This window comes from Mauremys reevesii, linkage group 9 (assembly GCF_016161935.1).
Source record: "Mauremys reevesii isolate NIE-2019 linkage group 9, ASM1616193v1, whole genome shotgun sequence".
NCBI lineage: Eukaryota > Metazoa > Chordata > Testudines > Geoemydidae > Mauremys > Mauremys reevesii.
The window spans coordinates 37,053,338-37,070,949 of NC_052631.1; the positions used below are offsets into that span (position 1 = coordinate 37,053,338).

A 17,612-nucleotide genomic window follows, 5' to 3' on the forward strand; every position below is an offset into this window, starting at 1 on the left:
CCTCGCCACCACCTGCCCTTAATGTGAAGAGGCCTTGTCTGTACTTGCTTTGTCTCAGCTCCCTGACTCTACCAGCCACAGGCAGCAAAAGCACTACCCCTACGCAGTCTCTGCAGTCAGTGATAGGAACACACCACCTCCTGGGCCTCTGGGTGTGCCACTGCAACGTCCAATCGCTGTGCCACTGGACACTCACAGTATTCACTGCCCCAAGCTTACCAGTTACACCGTAGATCACAGCTCTGCTTAACACGCAGCACTTAGTTATGTTTATATGAAAACAAGTAAAAGTTTATTGGACAAAGACTAGCAATTCTAATGAAAGCAAGTAAAAGTATTGGAAGCAACATGTTCACATATAAAATAAAAACATAACATGCACTCTAGAACCTAGACCTACTTAACTAGTTACTCTTGTGTCTTATAGCACAAACGCTCACCCCAAATCCTTCAAGCATATTACAGCCAGGCTTGGGAGTGATCATCCATTGAGGAGACAAGTCATGCTATCCTCCTACCTCCTCAATGGAAAGTGTGAGGGGCGTGGCAGAGGTATCCCTGCATATTCTCCAACAATCCATTGTCTTTACTCATAAAGAGGCTCCCCTTCTGCTGTTTTAATTCTTTCTGTAAATTTCCTTTCATGAAGATTTCACATTCTCTTGATTATCATTTTGGCTAAGTATGCAAATAGACCTAGGTGGTCTATGCCCAGCCTGGGTGATAAGCATCTCTCCCCACATCCCTAGAAGGAACTGGTCTGAGGCATGTCACCATGTGGTGACCTGCCTTAACTCCAAGGCTTTGAGAACATAATTTCCAGTATTGATACATAACTACTTAAATATTATCCGTCCCTACATTTTGAAACAATTATAATGAGCTGTCAGCTACTGGCTCGCAGTAGAGACCTCACAAGCCACCCTTTGGTGATTTATTGTGCATATACTTGACCCAGAGAACCCCTGTAAAACTCTGTGCTCACTATGCCCTTTGTCAGCTGGCACAAAAAGGCTGCTGGTCATAGGGAATGTATTTGTAAGTGTGCAGGTCCAGTATGGAGAAGGTGCACAGCAGGAGGAGAGGCTAATGCAAATACTAGGATGCAATAATGACCATCCAGATGCTCCCCTGCTATTTCTCAGCCTGGGGTGGATGATGTTTTCCTCCAACCCCTGTGGACTCTAGCAATCTGAATGAATGAAGATTTGGGCAGTAATCTGTCTTGCTGTACAATCATATAAGCATTGGTGAGCTGAGCTGAGCTATACTGGAGAAGATCTAAAATCCTGCCTTTCCAATAAAGATTAGGAAATATTGAGGCCAGATCCTCAGCTGGTGCCAATCTATGTAGCTTCTTTGACTTCAACAGATGTACAGCAGGAGGATCAGGTGCTCATTCTTTAAATGAGAGCTTAAATTCGGTGCAGCAAACTAGAGAGGAAGAAGCTTGATCCATGTATTTAGTTTGCTCAAGGCAATGTCTAACAAAGGTTATATACACTTTCCATTTGGCTGTTCCCCTTTGATTGCTCCTATTATGATATTTCTTATTGTCTTTTCCTACGGAACATTTGAATTTTGGAGCAGGAAAAGAATGGTATTTGGATTGCTCTGTGGGGTTGAAGCTTCATACGCGTACAGTTTAATAATAAAACCAAGCTCTTCTATAGCACTTTTCATCAGTAGTTCTCAAAGTGTTGTACAAAGGAGGTCTGTATCATTATCCCATTTTATAGGTGAAGAAACAGTCTGTTACAGACAGTGCATAGAACCATCACCATGGGTCAGGACTGAGGCTGCTGAATCCCATCTGGCCTTGTATAAGAATTTATTCTTTGGTGGAGCACCCTTTGAACCCTGTTTAACCTTTTTGAGTGATTCCTCCAACAGTAAACATGAAATATTATCACAAAAAATGACCACATCCTTTTCACTAACTACTTTGAATTTTTATAATTTCAAATGGAGTTGGTTTAATTAAGGAGCTGTAATGCTCAGACCAAGCAATATTTTCCTACTGGCATAGCCTCAACTATGATCGGCAGGCTGAGTTGGGGCTTCAGCAACTGCTACTGTGCTAGGAGTGGGCAGTGTGAGGGGCCGGAGAACAAAAGTAGGCAGGGTACCCCCAGGCGCACTAACCTATGAAGGAGCGGTAATTGCTATACTCTTTAAAAGTCTATGTGGGGAAGTGTTCTATGTAGATTCCCTGTCAGATCACCAGACTCTGTGGAAGTAGTGGGGCTATGGCCAATCCCCTGCCCTCCTCAGAGGTGTGTCTAGCATCACTAGTGGCACTTCTCTGCAGTTTGTGCTAAGGGATTATAAGGAACAGGATTTCGGCAAGTGCACAGTGAGAAGAAGGGCTCTCTGTGCTTTTTCCCTGCTTAGGGCACCCACTCCAGGATGTCTGGCCCAGAACCTCAGACCTCTTTTTGCTACTGAACATGTTAGTAACATAAGCAAAGCGTTTTAAACAAAGATCTACAGAGACCAAAACTTGGATCCCAACATTCCCAAACTTCTGGGGAGTTATATCTAGAGCCAAACTTCTCAGCTAGAGTTTATCTCTAGTTCAACAGCGTTTTGGTGGGCTTCTGCATCTTACACAAACAGGCACAACATATGCAGCTATACTGGCTAGGAAGTCAGGCATCACAATCTTTGTAAGGGATAGCAATCTTTGTACTTCAAGATACAAAACGATCACCTGCTACTGAACAAGTAAAAAGATGTATGTGTTCCAAGTGTCCAGGGGCGGCTCTAGACCCCAGCGCGCCAAGCAGGCGCTGGCGGCGGCGTTCCGGGGGGCGGCATGGCTCTCTTGAGCTCTCGCCGGCCCCCGCGCAGGTCCACCGAGCCCGGAACGGCGGACCTGCCGCCCAGGCACTGCGCGGGCCCGTCCGTCTCCCGCTGCTCGGCCGCTCTCCGCCCAGGCGCGCGCGCGGTGTCCAGGTTCCCCGGGGGCTCGCAGCTGACCCGCAGCAGCACGGCAGCAGCCAGGGGAAGACCACGGGACCGGACCCCGGGGACGGGGGGGCGGGCGGCGGGCTCGCTGCGGGCAGCGCTGCCCCGCTAGCGCCGCCCCCCCCAAGTGTCCTGTCAAGGATTGGGTGTAAGCTGCTGCCACAGGCTGGGCACTGGATGAAATGGAATGGTGGCATTTCACAAGTATTATTAGCAATTGAAACATCCCCCCCTTCAATTTGTAACTTCCCCCAGAAGGAGATTAGGAACATCTTTGGCAAGTTTAAGATGGAAGCTATAACACCTTGATCAGAGAGCTGGAAGAACTTAACAAGATTCACAATGGGATTGGATATTCATATGGTTATCAAGATTACGCAGAGTTACAATTAAATGACAAATTTTGGAAGGGATATTAAATGTCCTCTCCAAGACTGAGGCTAGTCTCTATTCAAGATGCAGAAGGCAGATTATTTTAAATGTTACTCCTTCCTCTGAAACATCTGGTACTGGTCAGGATATTGCACTACGTGGACCGAGTCTGGTCTAGTATGACCAGTCTTATGTCCCTAGAGTTCATCTGGATTCAGGGGTTTGTATAGGAGGAAATATTCCCTCACTGTTAACCTATAAAACTAAATTGTTCCAAATGAAAACCTCTGCTTTTGTATGTCTTAGTAAAAATGTGAAACATTCTAAGTGGATTTTTTGTGTGTGGAAATTTATCACTTTAAGGAGACTTGGTAGGTGTCTCATGATTTTGTGGTAAAGATCTATGCTAAACTATTTAGAAGATAAAGTTTGCAGCCCTTTCTAAGAGTTTTTGTTTATTTTTTTCTCATGAGTTTCAAGGCAGCATTAGCAAATCACCCAAAAACAGACATAAGACCCATCAAACTTCTTGAGTAGAAAGGAAATGTCTGGTTTCAATAATATGGCATCCTTTGTTATTCTTAGAAATGGGGGATCAATTACAAAAGCTTGTAATTCCCCAACTCTTAATGGCCAAGAAAAACCCCTCAGTAGTTTCCAAACACAAGAGAGCTGGCTTCACACTTAGATAAAGACTCAAATGGGTAATGTTAAATTTGTAGGTTCTTATTAGTGCTGTTCCTCAATCCCACTAGGCCAATAAATTCCTTAGAGAGCTCAACCCTTTCATTCCCATAAGGAAAGACTGAAATAAAGCGTTTGGGCCTCCTTAAAAGACCCCATTGTTTTAATGAAAGGTGAAAAAGGCTGCAAGATGTATCCTAGTCATTTTTACTTTCAGGGACTTGCAATGGTTTGCTCTCCCTTGAGAGGTTAATGGTAAGCAACAGACCACACATACTGGTTACAGATAGCCACAAGCTGCTTTTATTGTTTAGTAACAAAAACAGAATCGGAGTTCTCTATACAGTCTCTCTCTCTCTGCCTAGGAGTGTCTTCTTGTGGTGCCCGCAAAACTCCCCAAGAACCCTCTTTCCCCATGCCCCCAGATAGCATCTGTCTAGAACTCTGAATGAATATCTACCAGTGCCAGAATATGTCAGTGGCAATACTTGGACTGCTGCATTGTATTGTTAATCCAGATTGATTAGATTCAGACCCAAGTTATTAGAACTCCTAGAGAGTAAAAGGTCTGGGATAGACTAATTGTAGGGTGGTGATTTATGGTACCTGTTTAATTTTCATCCCTGTTGTATTTAGAGGGCCATGTTGTCAGACAGCCTCTACCTGCCTTCTGATTGTGCAGGCCCCCTTTTGTGTAAATAATATTACATTTGCAAAAGTGGATGTGCACATACACGGAATATGTGTGTGTCCATTTTTTTATGTGAAGTAACGTGCCCACTTCAGTGCTAACAAAATCAAAGACTGGGGCTGAAGGTCTTGATTGGGTTCTGCAACAAAACTGTGAAAGAAACCTTTGCCTTGTCTTAGGCACAGAGGAGGTCCTACAAGCAAGTGGACAAAACTGTATATTCTTATGGAGTTTAGCATTTAAGGGTATGTCAAGGAGTGAGTACAGGGCACGGTAGGGCTGTCAACCCCCCACCCCACTGAGGCAACAGTAAGGATCGGTGGAACTTGAACCTAGCCTTACAGGGCTACTAAGCAACCAGCAGCCCCACACTGCTACCTAGAAACTATTGTAAATTGGTCACTCCCTGCAACCTACAATCTGCACTGAATGATCCTCACAGGAAGTTCCGCCTTGAGTAAGCTGACTGACGGTATCTAGGCAACAATGTGGTTTTTGAGCTAGCTGGTATGCTCTGTTCCTGAATTCCTGTTGTTGACTTTGGTTTTGACTTGGATTTTGATTCTCAATTGGCCTCTGGAGTCCCAACATGGACCCCAATACCTGGTATTGACCATTGGCTGGTTCCTCACGCTATCTCTGACCCTTGGTTTAACTCCTGACTCTGACTTGACCCTGATACTGGCTCTGACCCCTGGCTTCAGTTCTGGGATACCAAGCTCTGTCATTAGTCCTGCCTACCTTTGCCCAGGATCCTGACAGGCACTGAAGGAATACCATTCTTTTAACCTAGCATAGAGGTGGTTTTGGATATCAGCAGTATTGTCTCAAAGGATATCTTTAAGGAAAAGGAAGCTAGTCTTGTGTCCTGTCCACTAGACCATGCTGCCTCTCTGTCTTGGAAGAACACATGTGGATGACCAGAAATACATTCTCTATAGTTCTGAGGGGGGCATACTCTAATTGCAGCGCAGCAGTGAGCAAAGTGTTGGTGTGATTGCTTTCCTCCTTTTTTTACTGTAACTTCTTGCTTCAGTTTTGGAAAACCAGGCCCCATGAGTGTATGCTTAATTACCAGTATCCTGCTGCTGGACATCAGCTTCCAAACTGAAGTGTGGAGCATAATTTCTGCTATTCCAGTGGGATTTTTGGAAATACAAGCAAGATGTTTCTCCTCTTCTCTGAGTAGTTGTGTAGAAGTCTGAAAAGGCTACCTTTGACCTAAACAGAGTTTAGAACTGATAGAAGGAGAGAGAGAATACCTGCTTGTCCTGAAGGCAGAAATCTTGAGCTGAATATATCCTGATGGGATGGAGCTGGAAAAGGAGTGGAGTGAATGAAGAATAAAGGAAAGGAATTAACCATGTAGCTACCAAAGGAGCATTTTCATGATGAAAGCAAATGGAGGGAATATGAAGCAGTACAGTCCATAGCTCTGATTGTGATAAGTTGGCTCAACAGAAAGAGCCTATTTATGGGAACATTTTGGAGGGTTTCAGGGGGAACATCCTGCCTATAAGAAGGATGAATGAAAACATTCCCCTTTTGAGAGAAAAATCAGGAGGGGCATACAAGCCAGAAAGCAAGAGAATTGGTTTCAATAGTATTTTTCACTTGGTTTTGAGACGAAAATATAAAATTATTGCTTCTCTGGGGCCATACAGAAGACTGGCCACGCTGTACGAATGGACAAGTGGGTGTGTTTGTCTATGTGGGGGCACAAGGAGACTGCTTTGCCTTTATGTTCACTGAGCAAGGTGTGGCTGTAGCTTTATTCTTTGCACTTGCTCACAAAGCACTGTGAGGCGCTAGCACTGCTAGCTTCCCTGAATTGAGAAGGTTAAGGAGAAGGGATCATGGCTCTGCCCTGGCTGATGGAACTGCATATTAAAGCATATAACTGCAGGCACCCACTCCCACAGCATAGTAAGCCCTGAGACTCCTTGCCTTCAAAAGGAGCAAACTGGGCGTAAGCCTCTATGTGAAATGCATATTGCAAAGTCATGGCTCTAGGCCCTAACTTCTCTGTGCCTGTGTTTGCATCTGTAAACAGGACATTGTGCTTTATGGTGGTGCTGGCAGCGTACATTATCAATATCCTGAAGTTCTCTTAAATCACCTTTTATCCAGTTCTGTCATTGATAAAGGCTCTCAAAGTGCAATTATAATTTATGCTTATTGATTACGGGGAGATGAGTGGCCCTCACGGGAGAGGAAGGTAGGACAAGGGACGCTCTTGGAATAGCCCATTTTGGAGAAGAACTGTAGACTGGAGTCTAGAGTTTGGCTTCCTTAATAACTCAAGGAAGTGGGTAATTCTGGGAGCTGACTCGGGGTCTCTGTGTTCTGTTGAGGACAGGAAGAATCCAGCCCATCTACTAGTTCTCAAACTTCCTAAATCCACAAGTTTGAATCCTGGCAAGATTGACTTGGTATTTTTTCCTTCCAAGTTAGAGCATTGAAAATTGCAGTTTAGTGCATGTGGCTTTTTTTGGGTGTGTGTGTATGTGTATGAAATCATAAAGCTTGGGAGCCTGTCTGCTCTGTAAAGCCATTTAAGATACCATGGCGCTTCTTGTAAGAACTTTGGTCTGACATCCTTGGCCAATACACCCATTGCTGTTGCATATGATGCTTTGCTCCGGTTGCCTGCCTGCTGCCCTTTCACTGGAAAAATAATCAGTGTGATTTCCACTCCAGCACAGGAGAGATTTGAAGTAGTTTGTAAAGAGCTTTGGAAGGGACTATATAAATGTAAAAGATTATTGTATCTAAATAGACTGAAGGCCTTTTTTAAAAGTTAGTGAGCATCTCTCATTCATTGTGCTTGGGTTAGATATTTCTGTCCTGGTATATCTCGAAAATCATAATGACTCTTATTTGGCATTAATGTGGAAGCCATGAGCATTTCTATGGGACTTTCATTGTCAATTCAGCATTAAAGTGCCATTAAAGTAAAGTGTTACTGTAAGAAGCACTATCTGCCAAACATTTCTCAGAAGAGCACTGGGCTGTACAAGATGGGGTAAGTGCTCACCCTTTCCATTTTCATATGAAAGCCAGAGATGAGTCGTCTTATTGATTAGACAAAACAATATAGAATAGATGTGGGGGGACAGTGAGCAACACTTTATGACAAGTGGCAAATCATTATATATTAACTTGCTATTCATTGCACTCCGGCAACCAAGATATTCCCTGTTTAGTATTCAAGGGAACATTCTATGAAACTACTTATGAATTTAGAACACTTACAATATAGTGATGCAAAATGTTCATATTAAACCTGGTGACTCCTGCCTATGCAGCCTCACTATACAAGTCTCACATGAGTTGTCAGAGAAATTTTACATGCCATGTCTCTGTGGCAGCATACGTACCTGTAGCTTTCACATAATGAAGACATCTAAGTTCCATTTTCAAAAGTCACTTAGGCGGTCAACGGAACTTAGGCTGCTGTGTCACTAAAACAGCTTCAGAATATTTTCCCGTAGGGAGAGAAATGAACTAGAAAGCAGAGCTAGTTTGGGAACTTTTTTGATAGTGTTTTGTATTGGAAAACACTGACTCATTGAAACTGAAACTTTTTGCCAAAACATCAGTTCTCTCCACGAGAGATTGAGAGACACTGCCTCTCAAGAGCCTGGTGGCTATGGGACTTATGAATTTTGCATCTACTTATGTCCACTTAAATGCGTTTGACCTACTATGTCACTTTAATATTATCCCTGTCTCTTATCCTCAACAGCCCTCTTGACCACCATCTGTTCACAAAGTCAGCTCGAAGTTTAGGAAGTGGTGACAAATTGGAGAACCCATGGTGCATTCCAACACTGGATGCACAGGGAGATTTTTTTTTCTCCTCTACTGATTCACCATTTATTCTGCTCTTTAGACAGAGTTTACAGATAGTCACCCAAGGTTCATATACACACAAGACAATTGGGTACAACCACATTCTTAGGAGGCTTTTGTGTGATTCAAGCAGTCCTTATGCTTGAGATGAGCAGCCCATCACGGTGTGGTCTATCCAGTGGCGAGCTCCATTCCATTTTTGTCTCACAGTACTTCCTGCTTCTTTCCAGCAAGGCAGAAGTAGTGGAGAAGCATGGAATCACCTCTTGCAAGGCCAGTATTATAAAACCTAAAGTCACTTCATGTTTTGAAGGACTTGAGGATTGTTTTTCCTTCTTTTCTGTCCTAAAAAGAACTTCATTTAATGGACTTTCTCATGCAAATGTGGCATTCCCAAGGAAGATTCATGATTGGATTACGTTCCTAGGCATTACAAATCAGACCTACTAGCAGGGATATGTTGATGGTTTGAAATGGGGCGGGGGGCGCAGAGGAAATAAATTAGGAAGCGAGAAGACCTTGGGCTACAAAGACATAAATACAAAATTTAAACCCATGGGGAAAAAAAGGAAAATGCAAAAATTCAATTTGAAAACATTTACAAAAATAGAACAAACTTGCTATGCAAGCCTCTTACTAAAATGATGAAGAACTTTAAACATGGAGCAGCACATAACCGTTAGGGATATTTTTTGATAAATAACGTTCATATTTTTCAAAAAGTGCTACAGAGCTATCCAAATGCAAGAAAAACAGATCAGAATGCATAAAAAGATATATTAATAACAGACTAGATTGCTTGTAGCAATTTTTTTTAAATAAAAAGCACACATACAGTCTCATTGGCTAGATTGATCTCCTAGAGTTGAGTTCTTTCTTTGGCCTTGACTTTGTCCTCTGCCCAATTTGGATGTATTCCTTTACTGTAAGCAGCATGAATGCATACAACCCCCAAACACTCCTCCCTCCACATGATGATTTATTTCTTAACTCATAAAGTAGAATTTGACTCAGTCCTGGACTGTAAAATCTCCACTAAGGCAGTGATTCACTGCCTGAGCACAATCATTTATTTATATTTTAAAGCTCCTTTTTGTAAGACAGAAAAGATCAGAAATAAGGTGGGTTTTTTTAAATTATTTTTTTAAAGAAAAATTTCCAGCCTATATAGTTTCAATACTCAAAATGTTTTTTCTTTTATATATCGAGTAGAGCTGTGAGAGCTTAGAAAAATGTACCTTCCTATCTGATGATTATCTCAAGTATATACACACATGCGTAAGAAATGTATATATATTTATGTGCGTGGATTAACAAAAATTCCAATTCGTAATATCTTTCAAATGTTGTGCTGTTTCTTATTTCACTTACACCAATGCACATCACAAGCAATTCTGCTCAGGTGAATGGCATAACAGTTATGCAAGTGGTATAAGAAAACAGAATTGGCAGCTTAGCACTAAAACAAGTTTGTTTTAAATTGTATTAGCGGTAGGAGGATTAGAATACCTGTGCTTCCTTTCTCTTGGATACACTGAGAAGAACCTTACTCCTCTGGAGTATTCTTACTCTCTAAATTGTTCCATTGATTTCAATGGCCCTGCTGAAGAAATAAGGACATTTCAAGATGAATAAGGATGGCATAATCGGGACCATTTGCTTCAGAGCATTTTTCTTCTTGGGAAGGCTGCCCCTTGATTAATCCACTTCAATCAGGACACATAGGTGGAAAGTTAGAGTGGGACTATAAAAAAAAGTTTAACCTGTAGCTAGCCCATAATTCTGTGAGCCCCATTTCTTGTCCCCTTGCTTCCCTTACTGGTGAGATGGCTTTCTGCCAATCAGCTAAGAAGGAAAAACCTTTCAAAAATACTTTTAAAAGCTGTTATTGTCTAAAGAATAGTGCAACTTCTAAAGGAAGACTTTAAAAGTGCTACAGTTTTGTAATTAAATAAAAAGTCTTGCTTTTTATCAGGAGGAAGGTCTGTTGTGAATGCTCCATCACTCCCCTTCTTCTTTTTAGCACAGGTTCTCATCCTGAGAAGTGCACAAATCTAGTCATATTCAGGACCAGAAAAGCCTCAATGTCCTCCACTAGAGAAAATCAGCTTTTGGGTAGAGCTGGCTGAAATTTTTTGGCAAAAGCTGTGTGTGTGTGAAAAGTGCAGATTCAATGACACCAAAACATTTCACCAATTGGTGTCAGCTTCACTGAGTTATTCATGTTATTCAAAACAAGTAGACTTCTGAAAGTCTGAACATTTAGTTCTGAAAGTATCAAATAAAAGTTTTTGAGCGGATTCAAAACGATTGTTGACTTCAAAATTTCTTTCCATTTTATTAAAGAAACAAATCAGAAATGCTCAATCAAAATGAAATGTTTTGTTTTACCTGAAACAAATACTTAGTTATTTCAGGATTACTAGCAAACGGAAAGTCAATTATTCATCCTCTGTACTTCTAGGGCCTGAATCCCCACTGCCTTTCATCATTCACACACACACTGCCTGTAAAATGCTACCATATCAGAATCTGCACAAGCATACATGATTCCACAACATGCATCTTCATTGCTTTGCATTACCTCTAACTGCAAACTCAACACAAGAGACAGTGTGGTTTTGAAGACTGAGCATAGTAATGTGAGTCAGAATTGCTGCCTTTTAATCCTGGCTCTGCCAGACTTACTGTGTACCATTAGTCATCACTTTAGCTCAGTGGCTCTATCTGTAACATGGGGCATCAGACAGGTGAAAGGATTAACTAAGTACTGTGTATGTAATATGTATTGTAACAAATCTGTATCAGCTTAACGGTTGTCATTAATTACACTGTGCAATGTGGCTACTCAGAACATCATGGTGAAAACAGGGTAGAACCTGCAAAGAACAGGCCCCTGCTGCTTCAGGTGAAGAAAAATTAGCTGTTAGCAGTAAAGAGTCTGACCTGCATGTTTGTCTTTAGCATGAAAAAGGTGTGTTTGATCTGGTGTGTTTGACCTTGTTTACACAAGGTAACTTGCAGTTTTCACACAGGTTAGCAGGTAAATGCTAAACTCTCCCAAAACATTTACCTCAATCTGCCAAGGCATGTGAAAACTGCAGCTGCCTGGTCCTTGATAGGATTTTATCATGTGTTAGCTCAAATATGGCAAACACCATTTTCCCTTGTGTGGACGAACCCACAGGGTTCTGTTCCCAGCTCTACCCCTGAGCTACCATGACCTGGGGAAAGTCACTTCATTCTCTCATCTTCAGTTTGCCCGTCTGTAAAATGGGAGAATATTGAGACTTATCTGCCACTGTGACACACACACTATCTATGGGAGAAAAATGGTAAGTAATTGGGAAGGTTATTTTTAGAGTCACACTCACCAGTTCATTCAATATTCTTTTTGCGTTGTTGGAAGTGCATGTGGGATCAGAGGGCCAGGAATTGTAGGTGAACTTACAGGGGCTTGTTCAACTGAAATCAAATCTTTGGCTAAAAAGCTTGCAGCACTAATGCTGAGCAAATTTAGGGTAATGTGCTGTCCTTGATAGTTAACAGTGGGAACTGTGCCATGGTCCAAGAGCATCATATGGCCGTTAAGCTAGCTATCAGATTTATAAGATATTTATCTTTAACTTGAATCTTACCAAAAGTGTCGATATGCTCATCTATTGCTCCACACTGAGCACTGGCTAGCCTGCTTCTTTACAACAGTTATTTTCTATCTTAAGCCATCACCTTGCATATTATCAGGACAGCTTCCTAGATGTATAATATGGCTAGTCCAAAGACAATTCATTGTAGGGTGCTTTCTGGTAACTCTGGGTTCAAAATGAATAACTGAGATGTTGCTATATACAGAGGGCGTGGTTCACTCCCATGCATTGGGCGGGAGGAGTGTCCACACTGCTTCCCCACTTGCCATTCATTCCTGTGTAAATTGGCATTGGGGCACCACAGGAGTCTACATGGAGAACTGCCTGGGGGTATGCTGAATCAGACCAATCCCCCCTGCTCTCCCTCTTCAGATAATGCAGCCAGCAGTGGTCCCACTGGTAGAAGGATGTCTTGTTGTGTAACTTTGAACCACTACACTCTTCCCCGCAAAGCACCAGACTGGGACTCAGGAGATTTGGGTTCTCTTCCCACATCTGCCACTGGTTTACTGGGTGACCTTTGGCAAGCCGACCCCGTGCCTCAGTTTCTCTAGCTAAAGAATGGAGATGATAGATACCTAATTTTGTAAAGTGCTTTCTGATTGTTGGAAAAATCATAGTGCTAATGAAGCCTTTCCGTATTAGGCCTGAGTAAACCAAAGTTATGTTTATGTTGTCCAAACTGTGAAAAAAAGCACAGAACTCACTAGACTGAAGGAGCCGTGTACCTAAAGTCAGCTATTTTTTTTATCAGTTTTTTTTGCTCCCCCAGATATGTTGGCTCCCCCCCAATGCAGCTGTGCTTCACAGTATGTATGCAAAGTATCTAGTACAAAGGGTACAAAACGGTGATATCTTAATGTTCTGATCTATGGATGAAAAACGCTCTAAGTGCTACATATTATTATTAATTAGTTTTCTGCAACAACAGTGTGCTTAGACAAAAAGCCAATGGCATTTGTAAGGAATCATTCTCAGTTGTTTCTATCCCACTCCCACTCTACAAAGGTGTTTTTGGCCCATGCTACAGGACACAAATATTTTTATTTTAAATAATGAAGCCCTTTTGACTCCAAAAATGCTTGTGGAAAAGCAGGTTTCTCTTTCTTAATGCTGCACTTTCAGTACTGGGGTGGGAGAGAGAAATTATCCACACCAAAAATGTTGATATTTTGAAATGAAATAATAAATGACCGCTGAGCTGCCTGAAACTTTGCACCAGATGAAGATCTGCCTCTCCATGTGTGCAAACCGCCACAGCTCCACTGAATCTAGGGCTGTCTAAACCCTCGACACTCATTCTCTGTAATGGAACCACCACCCAGCCTTACCAGTCCCATAAATGGTGCCACTATAATTACCAGCATTCCTGATGACACTACAGTTGCAGAATTGTAAATATATCTTTCAGTCATTTTATACTCTTTTGCACCCATGTATTCTGCAGGAATTGCAATAAGCTAATTAATATTATAATTAAGCTCCCTCCACCATACGTATATATTTATATACTATGCAGCGGACAACCAGCTGCAAAAGAGACTAGAGTTAATAGTTTTACTCATGGTTTACAATATTGTTGGCATGTTGACAGGAATGATTACATTCACAATGCGTGTTTTTACAGAACCTATCCTATATCTGCAGAACTGATTATGTTCCTTTATGGAGGTCAGGCCTCATAATGCAAATGTTAATGAACATTTTGTATTAAAAACTAAATACAAAGACTGAATCATTTTTATTAGCAGCTTCTTTAATGAATGAACTGTCCTTTGAACCCAAACAATTTAACCTTTAAGCACATGAAGCAAATTAGAAAGCAAAACAAAAACCAGATTTTAAAATCTCTGAATCTTCCCCACAAGATTTGATAGATTTTTAGCTATTGACTCTTAGTGCCTATTGAATCTAGATCAGATTAAAAGCTTTTCCTTTAAAAAAAACAAACACAATGGAAGAGAAATAAGTCTTCAAAAGAAAAACAATATTTTTGAAAAGATTTGAAAAAAGTACAATGGGATTTATTATTTTGCTACTGGAAAAATGTCAGGATGAGACCAAACTGCCAACGATATAGATTATGTATTGTAGTGTATATTTTAAGCAGCAAGCAGTCTATAAAATATTTCCAGCAGACTATCTTGTATAATGCAAGTTCACTATCAGAGACCACCTAATCAGTCTTTTAATATGAATTCTACTGGAGATTTGAATTAAAGTTTGAATACTAGCGGTTTACAGTCCATCAGTCTTTGAAATGATTAGACTTGTCTGCGCTGCCTGGCTTTGAAACTCTATTATGATCCAGAATTAAACTATCAGAATATCCTAGCAGATGACTTTGATGAAAGATACTGCTTTTTTCTCACTGTGTAGGTTAGTCTCTGGAGACTAGCAAAACTGACTTTTTTATTTTTATTTTTATTTTTATTTCTTCCCCTGTATTGCTTCTCATTACTAGTTTATTTTGTATTTTAATGATACTCCCTTGTTTTACAATAAGAACTCATGTTAAGTTTGTAACTAATTTGGAGACTATTGAAAGATAGTGAGTGATGAGCTCTTTAATTCATATAGATTTAAGTGTATGTATGAACTCTTTTTACGTCCTTGCAGAATCTTTTAGGGCTACCATTGAATTCAATATATGAATCTATATTTCTTGGATCCAGTTCTGTCATTAATAACTTAATCCAAACCAAACCTTTATTTGGTCTCTCTTTATATCATATTGCACCAATTTTCATTTAAAACAATAGTCCTACTCCCTAAATCTGATCTTTGCCCTCTGTTGCAAAATGATCCTATATATAAACCGCCTGTCAGTTATATATTCTATACAAAGTAATTTGTTTTTTTTTAATTATTAGATTTTTCATATTAGAATAAAAACATGGAAAGAAGGAAAATCGCTTACCAAGACATGATTATCTGTCTGATTAATAAATAAAAAATGAGCTTAATTGTGTAAACTTGATAAGAATTATTTTTCAACAATTTATAAAATATAGATATGGTTTCATTTATATAATATCTTCAGGAGGTGGCTTTGCTATCTTTTTTATGAGTACATTTTATAAAATTTCTTACACTCAATTTAATTAGGATATTTATTTTCTTTTGATAACTTTCATCAGTTGCAGCTGATAAGTAGGGCATGAATTCTTTGTTTCAATATCTGTTGTTTTCCAACCGAAGTCCCCACAACAGGACCAATGTATTCATTGGCCAATTGCTAATATCTTTAATTGGTTTTCTAAATATCTCCAAAGACAAAACCACCAAATATGTATGAAATCCCATCATAGCTCAAATTTGGATGATGTTTAATATATTCCAGATCAAAGGTTCACTTTTGCAAGGAGTTGAATAGCTCCTGGAGGTGCTGAGCATCCTCCATTCATCATGGATCAGAAAGAAGAATCTTGCCTATAATATGCAACTTGGTAGAATTCAATTTATCGGGTGTTTGAAAAAGCAAAGGACTAACTATTTGCATGATTGTTACTGAGATGCTCAAATATGAGACAACTAACCATTTTTAGGCTGCTAGGGCTGAATCCTGTATGCAAGATGTTGAGCAGTTCCTCAAGGTGCTGAGCACCCTCAGCTCTATAGATTTTGATAAATTAAACTCCACCAACATGCACAATATGGGCAAAATTCTTCTTCCTGATCCAACCTGCAGATGTTCTGGGAAGCAAGGTGGTCTAGTGAATCCTTATCATAAGACTGGGTTTCAGAAGGACCTAGGTTATGTTTTTGGCTCTGCCGTTGACTTTCTGTGTGACCTGGGCAAGTCATTTCACTCTGTGTACTTCATTTGCTCCACTTCTAAATAGGAATAGTAGTGATTACCTATCTTTGTAAAGTGCTTTCAGCCTATGTTACAGGAGAACTAAATGTAATATCCTACTATATCTGCATTACTGCACTTGGCCATTCTGTGCCCATGGACTAAATGCATGGAAAGAAAATCCATCCTATGAGTAAAATCTCCATAATACAGTTGAAGAGAGAAACTCATTCACTCAATGTGATATTTGAGAGTCTTGCAGATGCTCTGAAAGACTTTCAGAAATGTTGACCCTCCTGAGCATGACATACCAGCCTATGAGTGGAACACACATTTTTGCATTTTTCCCTAAGAAAAAGGAATTTGTCACGAGGGTTTTTTCTTTAATACAATGCATAAACTAAATATGTAGATTATATTCTAAATGATTGGATTGTTAGAGTTTTTAAATAAGTACTTAACTTTAAATATACAGAAATCCAGGAAAGGAGACTTGAAATCCTGAAAGGACACCGACTTAATTCCTGAAAAAACACTCCGGAGTGGTGAGGAAACTGAGGCAGGGAAATGCATACAGGTTTTTTTTGTCTAGATTTGTATATTTCTGTATATGAGGCATGAATGTCTAAAGCAAAGAGTGATTGTGTTAGAAAACTTGCAAAGTCCATGTGTTATGTGCTTCAGCTATCTCTGTCCCAGGAGAGGTGAATGGTAAACCAGAGTATGCACAAGGTTGGAGATTGGGGACAGGGTGTTCTTAGACAACTGGAGTGTGTCGATGAATCAGCACTTGTCCAGGGCCATAAAGCACCTAGGCTGTGAAGCCCCTCCTCCATGAAAGGGGGAACAGATGGAGTCTGTGTGCAGGAAAAGTGCCAGAGAGGGGCAAAGATAAATAGTACTGGAGCCTATTCAAACCAAGGGAAAGTCATTAGGAAAAACTTCCTAACTGTAAGGGGAGTGAAGCACTGGAACAAATTACCTAGGGAATGTATGGAATCTCTGTTGTTGGAGGTTTTTAAGAACAGGTTCGACAAACACCTGTCTCAAGAGTGGTCTACATAATACTTAGTCCTGCCTCAGTGCAGGAGACTGGACTAGATGACCTATCAAAGTCCTTTGCAGCCCTACATTTCATGATTCTGTGATAAGTAGTATGTGTCTTGGTGCGTTCACTTTAGCCTAATATCAATGGACCATTTTAGTTCTTGCACTGAGTTCTTATTTACTGAACATTATAGGTATAGTTACATAATGATCCAATGATACAGTTACTGGGACTAATTCTACTTTCAGTTAAATCTGCGTAAATGTAGTATAACTCCATTAATGTCAATAGATTTACTTTGGTGTTTCACTTGTGGAAATGAGATCAGAATCTGACTTGCTGGAAGACTGTGAAGACCAGAGGAGGAACCCACAAAAAAGATACCAATCGTTCATTCCATAATGTGGAAGAGTGTGAGATGTTTGGTAGTAGTATCCTCACTGCTGTATTTGAAAAAATGCAGTGTGTAGAGAATCCTGGTGCTCAAACAGAAAGGGGTGGGGGGAGACCCACTTGTGTCTGGGTTTCCTGTTTCTTCATTCACTG

At 40.6% G+C, this 17,612-nt stretch overlaps 1 long non-coding RNA gene across 1 annotated transcript in view; it reads left to right on the forward strand.

Annotated features, from left to right (window-relative positions):
- LOC120371503 overlaps positions 1 to 16,573 on the forward strand; it is a 110,702-nt gene extending 94,129 nt beyond the window's left edge. Inside the window, exon 3 of the long non-coding RNA XR_005584409.1 lies at positions 16,494 to 16,573. This is a non-coding gene — a long non-coding RNA (uncharacterized LOC120371503). The remainder of the gene's footprint in view (positions 1 to 16,493) is intronic.
- Positions 16,574 to 17,612: the final 1,039 nt, after the last annotated feature.